Raw genomic sequence first — 10,312 nt, forward strand, 5'->3', positions numbered from 1 at the left:
ATTCCTGAAACACATCCAGGTTTGCTCAGCACCAGAGACACCTTTCCCTTGCTTGTCTGAAGCTGTCATCACTGCCTCCAGTGTTCTGCTCTACCTGGAACATGGGGACACTTTCACATGAGTTTTATCCCTCAGTGGACCCCATTTAAACTACAAGAAATGTCTATGTTTCAGCTTAACTTGGAGTTCTTGAGAAGCTTTTTGAGCACACTCCAAGGGACGGAGTCTGATGCAAAGAGCAGCAAAGCCCCAGAGGGTGATTAAAGTCCTGGTGCTGTGTCTGTGCTGCTGAGCTGGGCCGGGCTCCTGGCCCAGAGGCAGCTCCTGGCAAGGGCAGCGCTGCAGAGAGACAGCTCTGGCCAGGAGCAGCTCCTGTGCACAGCCCAGCAGGGCTGGGGCACTGCCAGGGCAGCTCAGGGACACGAGCAGGGCACAGACAGAGCTGACAGGGCTCAGCACTGGCAGGGGCTGGGGGATGTCCCAGAGGGGGCTGTGTCACAGCGGCACCTCTGTGGCTGTGTCATAGAGGCACAGAGCAGCTGTGATGTCAGAAAGAGACTGTGTGACAGCACAGAGTGGGCTGTGTGAGGTCACAGACTGGGCTATGAGACCACAGAGTTTATTGTGTGAGGTCACTGAGCAGCTATGACATCATAGATGGGAGTGTGTGACATCACATAGTTTCTTGTGTGAGGTCGTTGAGCAGCTATGACATCATAGAGGGGACTCTGTGACATCACACAGCAGGCTGTGACATCATGGCATATCTGTATGACACCATAGAGCAGACTGTCAGGTCAAAGTATGTGCTGTGACATTACAGAGTGGCAGTATGACATCACAGAGAGGGTGTTATGACATCACTGAAGGGCTTGTGACATCACAGAGCTGGCAATTGTTATGAGTTTTGTTTTAATGAAGTTGGGGAAGAATAGGGGTTGCTCGTTGTGGGGGAAGGGAAGCGTCCAGGACTTGGTGGGGGCTGGAGGTGGATGGTGATTGGACCAGGGCACCGACCAATCACTCGACGCCCTGGGGAAATGATTGGTCCAGAATGAACATCAGTAAGGACCAAGCAAAGCGCCCGAATTCCACCAATCGGTGCGTGGATCCAAAACCCACCAATCCTGGACCAGGGACTGTTATAAAAAGGGGGGTTTTTAGGTCTTCGGGGTTCTTTCGGGTTTGTTCGTGTTGGTGTTCATGTATTTTTGAAAGAACCCAGCGTGTGAGAAGCACACTGCTTTTGGAATTTTGAGCTGTTGTGAAAGACCTGGGCTTATCTTGGGTCTTCTGTTCTCTTTGACTTATTTTTAATAAATGAGAGCCTGTTTCAACCTCTCTTCTAAAATTTTGCCTTGTTCGATTTATAACATCTTTGGGGACTCGTCCGGGGTCAGCCACGACCCTGAAGCGGTCCGGGATAGCCCGGCCCCGAGAAGACGTTTCCAGCCACATTTTTCGGCTGCTCGGATCTTGGACTACGTTGGACCGAGGAGGGGAACGTGCTGACTCCCGAGGTCAGAGAAAACGACAACAGCTCAAAGGGTAAGCCCTCTGAGAAGGAGCGGGGCTCGTGTGGTCCATGAGCCACACGAGTGGGGTTTAAGGCATTGGGGGTGCGAAGTGCGTGTGTGTGAGCGAGACTGAGGCTGTTAGTACAGACTCCCGAAGCGAGTGTGGACCTCCTAGTACTGCGGTTCCCCCCGCGAGGGGGCCGGCTGGGATAGGAGGGAAGCGAGTCTTGAGGAGTGAGTGTACCCCTAGGGACCCCCGGGAGTAGGGGAGACGGGGAGTACCTACCCGTTCGTTGCCCTTACCCGCATAGGCTCCTGTTCCTCCTGAGAGTGGAGGCTCCTAGGAGTGGTCTTAGTCAGTGGCCCGAATTGCTCCCCTCGAACTAGGACCCCAGTTGAAGGGGGTCATACAGGGGGGCACGCCTGGCACTCTGAACTAGGACCTCAGTTAAAGGGGGTCATAGAAGTGTCTGGGTGGGGGTTGGTGAGGCAGATTTGCCCAGTGGGGGGTCTCTGCCCACTAACTAAGACCACCTGGAGGGCTGTTCCTCAGAGGCAGACTGAGAGAAGTCTGACTTCTGAGGCATTAGGACCTCAGGTGTGGGAGAAAATACTCCCACACGGAGACTGCAGCTTAAAGCAGCCACCGTGCGGGAGAGTGCCCCTTTTTCCAGGCCAGGGAAGGGGAGGGTGCCCCACCTAAGGGAAATAGTAGGGACCTCTGAACTAGGACCCCAGTGGAAAGGGGTCATAGGGGGAAAGTAGGCTACCCCGAGCCAGGATCCTAGCTAAAGAGGGTCGTAGGGGTAGCCGAAAATATCTTCACAGGAGCGGTGACCCACAGGGTGAAGGCGGGCCACCGGCTGTGAAAGGGCCTTTCCAGTCGCTAGGGCTGGAAAGGAGGTTAGAACTGACCTGAGGTTAGGGAAAATTTTTGGTTTGTGTACGAAACTTGTTTTGTTTGTGTTTAAATTGAGTTTGAAAATATAAGGAGGGAGGTTCTGGGGTGAGGGCTAGCCCAAAAGTCCCCAGACAGCTCCCAAGCAGTGTTTTTAAGTAATTGGCCAGGTGGTGGCCATTTTAAGTTTACTTTGAGTGTTGTTTTAAGTGATTGGCCAAGTGGAAGCCATTTTAAGTTTTATCTCGGTGGCTTTAAGTTGTGGGCCGAGTGGCGGCCATTTTAAGTTGGTAAAGTAGTGCTGTGTGAGGGCTGCGAGGCAGCCATTTTAAGTTCTCTTTTATGGTGCTGTGTGGTTGTGGGCCGAGTGGCGGTCATTTTAAGTTGGTGAAATAGTGTTGCGTGGAGGCTGTGAGTCAGCCATTGTAAGTTTTTGTCGTATTGTGGTCGAGGGCCGAGTGGTGGCCATTTTGGGTGCGTACTGTGTTGTGTGTTCTTTTACTGTGTGGTGATTGTGGGCCGAGCAGCGGCCATTTTAAGTAAGCGAAACAGTGCTCAGTATAAGTTTAATAAAATTGTTAGTTAAAATTTCTTTTCAGAATATTTTTGAATATTTACTTCTTTTAAAGCAGATTAATTTCTTTAGTTGAGTTATTTCTAGTTTATTACCTTAGAGCTGCTATTTACTTTAAATCCTTATAGGTCCAAATACAATTGATTTCCTTAAGATTTGTTATTTTTATTACAATTCCTATATTTTACTATTTCAATTTACTGATTTATATTAGCCACCTTTATTTTAACTTCCACGTCCTGCTATTTTAATTTATCATCCTATATCAGTTATATTTAAGCTGTAGTATTTATTTCTATAAAATCTGCCACTTTATTTTGATTCTCATCATTAGACGCCATATTTATTTTATTTCAGTTCCATTAAAATCCGCCATCTTTATTTCAATTCCCCCACTTAGAGTTTCCCACAATCAGTTAAACCTGCTATTTTTATTTCAATTCCCGCCATCTTTATTTTAACTCCCACACCCCACTATCCGATTTATTTTATTTAAATCATCATATTTTATTTAATTTCTATAAAATCTGCCATCTTTATTTCAGTTCCCATCTTAAGTCATCATATTTATTTCATCTCATTTCCCACACTTGGTGTCTCCTATATTTGGTTATATTTGATCTCTTTAAACAGTGTTGTTGTTGTGTGTTATAGAGTAAGAGGCACAGTTTAAATTCTAAGCATGGGGCAGGGTACAGGAAAGAGTGCAGTTAAGAAACAGAAAGTGAAACAGACCCTTAAGAATATACCACCTAATAGTCCATTAGGGAAGATGCTGGATAGTTGGGATGATGATGAAGGATTGAAGAGTTTAAATAGAATACAGATGATAAAATACTGTACTGAGGTTTGGCCTCAGGAGAGTATTGCGGAAGGTCCAGTGTATTGGCCGTGGTATGGAACAGAGGAAAAATGGTTATGTGAGGCCCTAAATAGGTACGTTAACACCCGACTAGATCCATGCCAACAAGAAATTAAATACGCAAGATGTTGGATGGAACAAAAGAAACAAGAAAGAGAAGTAAAGATATATAAAGTCTCGAAAGAAAAAGAGAAGTTGATAAGTTGCCAGAAAGGAGGTGGGACCCCTTAGACCATCTTCCTCCTCCTCCAGATCCAATAGAATACCTCCCATTACCTCCTCCTCCCTCAACAGCACCAGTAAATGATTTGCCACCATCTCCTCCGGAATTATACTCCACAATACCAACCCCAAAGGAAAAATTAAGACAAGACCTAAATGTAGAAACAACAAAATCACCTCCCTCCTCAAATAAAGAACAACATATTGCAGATGTATCTTCCTCTGTGCCATCTCCCCTCCCAGTGACACATGAGCCTGAGCACTCAAATTTATCTCCAATTTCGCCGAGTGCATCAAATTCTACTCAAAGTACCCCTACCCCAATTGTAGTTCCTAAAACCTTCCAAAATCCTCCTTTTTATTTTTCTTCTATATTCCAGCCAATCCCTCAAAACGTGTCTTCTCCCATTTTTGGTACTCCTTTTTATATACCCCATGTACCCCAAAACCCCAAAAGTCAAACAGGGAAAGAACATCCAACAACCGAAACAGCTTGCTGCTGTAGAAATAAGGAAGAACATAAAATAAACGAGAAAGACAAATATGTTGAGAGTCACCCATACAATACTAGGTTCCAGGCCAAGAAAATACAAGAAAATCTAAAAAAAGCTGAAAAATTATTTCCTTCAAGGGAAGTACCTATGGGTGGAGCCAGAGGAGGTATAGGCTTTGTGAATGCACCCTTAACCGCCTCCAAGATTAGAAATTTTAAGACAGATATTAAACCCCTTTTGGAAGACCCACTAGGTATTTCCCAGCAATTAGATCAGTTTTTGGGACCTAACATTTACGTGTGGGAGGAGCTAAACTCAATCCTGGTTATATTATTTTCTTCCGAGGAAATACAAATGATCAGGGCAGCAGGTATGAGAATCTGGGAGAGGGAAAATCGAGGTGGTCCTAGAGGGGAAGATAAAATGCCTCTTAACGCCCCTGACTGTGACCCAAATGAAGAGGAAGGAAGAACAAATATGAGACAATACCGGACCTTAATAATAACGGCAATACGGAAGGCAGTACCAAGAACCAATAACGCAAGGTTAGCTTTTGACAGTCACCAGCAAAAGGAAGAGTCACCAAGTGCCTGGTTAGAGAGGTTAAAGAGAAATTTCCAGCTATATTCAAGTGTAGACCCAGACAGCCCAGAGGGACAAGTGTTGGTTAAGATACAATTTGTGACAAAAGCATGGGTTGATATAAGAAGGAACTAGAAAAGATAGATGATTGGCAAGACAAGGGAATGAATGAATTGTTAAGAGAAGCACAGAAGGTATATTTGAGGAGAGATGAAGGGAAGACAAGAACCAAGGCGAAAATGATGGTGGCAGTAGCAAGGGAGAGTGCAGGATTTGGAAGCAATGGATTAGCAGGAGGAGAAGGGGGCAGGTATAATGAGTCTAGAGGAAGTTCCAATCTTTGATGAAAAAGAACAGGAAGAGTTACAAAAACATGGTGCAATATTAAAAGAAACAGGAAAATGGGAAATGCCAGATGGGAGGCAAATACTAAACAAAGCACTCACAAGAAAGAAATTAGAAGACCTGCATGCATCAACCCATTGGGGGACCCAAGCGTTACATGACCATTTCATGAGGACCTATGCATGTATCGGAGTATGGGAAATTGCAAGAATAATAATGAGGGACTGTATGATATGTCAGAGAATAAATAGAAAAGTGATGAGAAAACCACCTCAAGGAGGAAGAGAGTTAGCAAAAAGACCATTCCAAAGCATCCAAATAGATTTCACAGAACTGCCTCAAGTGCAGAGATACAAGTACCTATTAGTAATAATAGACCATCTAACCCATTGGGTAGAAGCATATCCGACCACCAGAGAAACTGCAGAAACTGTAAGTAAGATCCTATTAGAACAAATCATACCCTGGTACGGAATCATAAATACCATCGATTCAGATAGAGGTCCTCATTTCACAGCTAAAATAATACAACAGCTTGTAGAAGCCCTAAACATCACGTGGAGATTTCATACACCTTGGAGACCCCAGAGTTCTGGAAGAGTAGAACGAATGAATCAAACTCTTAAGAATACACTTACCAAATTAACAGGGGAAACGAAAATGAATTGGCTGAAATGTCTCCCTTTAGCTTTACTAAGAATAAGGACAAGACCGAGAGCAGATGTAGGAGTATCCCCATAAGAAATGATGTTTGGGCTACCGTTTTTAACAACCCTAGGACATGCAGGAACATACGAAGAAGGAGAAATGAGTGTAAGAAAATATATAAAGACTATCACCAGCACCTTAGAAGAACTAAGAGTTAAAGGATACCTTCCTCAATCCACTCCTATTGATTTTAAAATTCATAAATTTCAGCCCGGTGACTGGGTGTTAATCAGAGCCTGGAAAGAACAACCCTTAGTCCCAAAATGGGAAGGCCCTTTTCAAGTACTATTGACTACTGAAACTGCTGTGCGAACCCAAGAACGAGGATGGACACATATAACCAGAGTAAAAGGGCTGGTTTCTGCACCTAAGGAACCACCACCGACTTTAACAAAGTCTAAAGAGACCTCAGACACACCGCCAAGAGACCCATAAGCTATAATTCCTAAAAATTGTTATATAAATGTTTAAGTGAAAAGTTGTTAATATGTTTTTAATGAAATTTAATGTTTAGTGTGAAAGATGTAAAATTGTAAAATATATTAATTTCTGGTATCTCTTGTTTCAGATCAGAAGATCAAAGGAAAGAAATAGAGCATTCTCCCACACATCTAGCAATCTGGCCCTAAAAAGAACAGAAGAAACAAGTTGATAAAAAAAGGGAAAGTGAACTCCTGCAACAGTAACTGGTAAGAGTAACACGTTAAGAAAAAGAGCGAGAGGGGGGCAAGACCGGATCAAGTTACACTCTTGCCACAAAGAGTTGCTGATCCTCTACGGAGGGGAGACATGATTGGGAGAGTGGCTTGTACCGGACCCCCATTCCTAGGAATCCTCCTACTTATGATCATCGACAAGGGAGAGACAGAACCATGCGAGAAGTGTTACTACCCTTTGTATGCAGGAGAGTCTCGGACTGCCGTCCTCAGGACACACACTAACCCGAGTCCTAATTGTATCAACTTTTTGTCAGTAACAACTTGTATGGAGGATGGAAAAACATATTGGCTATTCGAAAATATAGGAAATTTTAAACAAAAATTGTTGGGGGAATGCCCTATGAAAGAGAAGTGGGTCTGTTCTGAGAAGAAACCCATTGAAGGACAAGTAGGATATGAGGATTATGAACCCGATTTGATAAAAGAAAAAGAAATAAAATGGGTGATTAAAAAGGGACCGAAAATCCCAACTCTGGGAGGGAAAAATCTATTCCTCGACCTAGCGGAAAAGATAAGTCACGAATTTAACATCTCTAACTGCTGGATTTGTGGAGATACTTGTATGGCTGAAATTTGGCCATGGGAGGGAATCCCCATGAGTCCACAGGACGTACTTAGAATTCTAGACAAAGAAGGATCCGAGCGAGACAACCGACCGGAGGAAGAGGCATGGAACCTACGATCCGAAATGATTGGTGAAGAGTGCCTTTGGAGGAGGCATCCAGAGTACACCGTGTATTTGGGTGAGATCCATTGTAAGAGTTATTTAGTCATGAATAAAACCTATCAGTGGTGGATTCCCAAACGTCCGCACTTATATTGGTCAAGGTCCAAAAGATCCCAATGCTCTTATATAGAAAGAGAAAAGTTATATGAATGCCCTACCAGAGAGCCCAATCCATTCTGGGATGCACCCCAAATTGCCAAATTTTGGAACAAAACCAACTATAACTTAGAAAGCCAACTTCAGTTTTGGAGAGCTCCAAAAAATTTATATTGGCTGTGTGGAAAAAGAGCGTATGTAGTCCTGCCAAAAGGATGGGCTGGGAGTTGTACCCTGGGCGTAATAAGACCCTCCTTCTTTCTCCTCCCCAGGATAGAAGGGCATCATTTAGGGGTACCTCTCTATGATGAGTTAGCCGGAAAAAGCGAGAGTTGTCCATAGGAGGCACTCAACAATGGGGAGAGGAAGAATGGCCACCAGAACGTATCATTGCCACCTACGGCCCAGCTACTTGGGCTCAAGATGGGTCATGGGGATATAGGACTCCTATTTACATGCTAAACAGAATAATCAGGTTACAAGCTTTATTAGAAATTATTTCCAACCAATCCACACTAACAATAGATCTCCTCAATGCCCAATCGAGGCAGATGAGAACCATGATATACCAAAACCGGCTAGCTTTAGACTACTTTCTAGCCGAAAGAAGGAGAGGTATGTGGGAAATTTAATTCCTCGGAATGCTGTATTGAAATAGATGATCACAGTGAAGTAATTACCAATATCATGACTAACATCAGAAAATTAGCCCACGTCCCTGTTCAAAGGTGGACCCCATTGATACAGACTGATTGGGGAAATTGGTGGAATAACTTATTAAAAGGTGATAGGTGGAAGAAAGTACTGATTGTCTTAGGTGGTGCCCTAATAAGTATCATGTTTCTTCCATGTATGATCCCATGCCTCATCCGGGTCGTTACGAGAACTGTGATCAACTCCCTCGAACTCACCCTCAAAAGTGGAGAAAAAGACAAAGATGCTAACAACATTTTAATGTTACAAGGACAAGGGATGGAACCCAACCCAGTGGCAGAGAATGATGAAACTGCGGCAGAGACTTACAGAAGATACCAGAAATTAAGAGAATTGTACACTATCAAAGAAGAAACTATTTAAAAACAGTTCAAAATGAACTGTTTGGAGAAACTGTTAAAAACAGCTCAGAAATGAACTGTTAAGAGACTATTTAAAAAGACTGTTTAAACTAAAGACTGAGTGGGAGTTGATGCGGGTTGATGAGGGCTAAAGCCTGATCAAAGTTTTAGAGGGGGAGTTGTTATGAGTTTTGTTTTAATAAAGTTGGGGAAGAATGGGGGTTGCTCGTTGTGGGGGAAGGGAAGCGTCCAGGACTTGGTGGGGGCTGGAGGTGGATGGTGATTGGACCAGGGCACCGACCAATCACTCGACGCCCTGGGGAAATGATTGGTCCAGAATGAACATCAGTAAGGACCAAGCAAAGCGCCCGAATTCCACCAATCGGTGCGTGGATCCAAAACCCACCAATCCTGGACCAGGGACTGTTATAAAAAGGGGGGTTTTCAGTTCTTCGGGGTTCTTTCGGGTTTGTTCGTGTTGGTGTTCGTGTATTTTTGAAAGAACCCAGCGTGTGAGAAGCACACTGCTTTTGGAATTTTGAGCTGTTGTGAAAGACCTGGGCTTATCCTGGGTCTTCTGTTCTCTTTGACTTATTTTTAATAAATGAGAGCCTGTTTCAACCTCTCTTCTGAAATTTGGCCTTGTTCAAATTTATAACAGCTGTGACAGGACAGGGTAGGGTGTGAGGCTATAGAGCAGACTCTTCCATCATAGAGGGTGGCTCTGTGACATCAGAGAGTGGGTTGTGACATCACCAGATGGCTGTGAAACATCATAGAGGAGGCTGTGACATCACAGAACAGACAGTGACATCACAGGGTGACTTTGTGACACCACAGAGTCTTCTGTGACATCACAGAGCAGCTGTATGACATCACAGGGTGACATCCCAGAGTGGGCTGTGATATAACAGGAGGCTGTGTGACATCACAGGTGCTGTGTGACATCACAGGGGCTGTGTGAGGTCACTGGGGAGGTCACTCTGCCCCAGGCCCCCTCACAGTTCCCCCAGAGCAGTCCAACCCTGCTCGTGCACAGCGGGGTCCCCTGTCCCCCCGGGTCCTCCCGCCCCCGGTGCCGCAGCCTCCCCCAGAGAATGTTCCACGAGATCGACCCCAGAGCCTGACACGGGGAGGGGGGGCCGGGGCCCTGGGGGGTGGGACAGGGGGACAGGGACCCCCCGGCAGCGTCCCCGTGTCCCCCAGGGCCAGAGCCTGGGCCAGGGCTCCTTCACCCTGTTCTGAACGAGGGCTTGAGAGCTCTGAAAAATCCCTGGCTAGGGATCAGCAAAAACCAGATTTAATATTAAGGGACAGCACCACAAAGTTCCTTGGCAAGAGTCACTCTGCTCCTGACTGGACACTTCAGGCACAGCAATCAAATGAACAACAACTAGGCCAAACAAAATCTAGGCAGTCAAACGAGAATTGAAGCGTGAACTGTCCCTGTGTGTGTCTGTCTGTGACAAAAGGACAGTGACGGCAAGGACAAAAGGAATACAACCCAAAAGCT

The 10,312-nt window shown here is 45.1% G+C and overlaps 1 long non-coding RNA gene across 1 annotated transcript; it reads left to right on the forward strand.

Moving 5' to 3' along the window:
• Window positions 1–957: 957 nt before the first annotated feature.
• Window positions 958–9,434, forward strand: LOC135298426 (uncharacterized). The gene is made up of 2 exons (XR_010360408.1): window positions 958–1,548; window positions 6,771–9,434. It is a non-coding gene; the product is annotated as an uncharacterized LOC135298426 (long non-coding RNA).
• Window positions 9,435–10,312: the final 878 nt, after the last annotated feature.

This window comes from Passer domesticus, chromosome 4 (genome assembly GCF_036417665.1).
Source record: "Passer domesticus isolate bPasDom1 chromosome 4, bPasDom1.hap1, whole genome shotgun sequence".
NCBI classification, from domain to species: Eukaryota; Metazoa; Chordata; class Aves; order Passeriformes; family Passeridae; genus Passer; species Passer domesticus.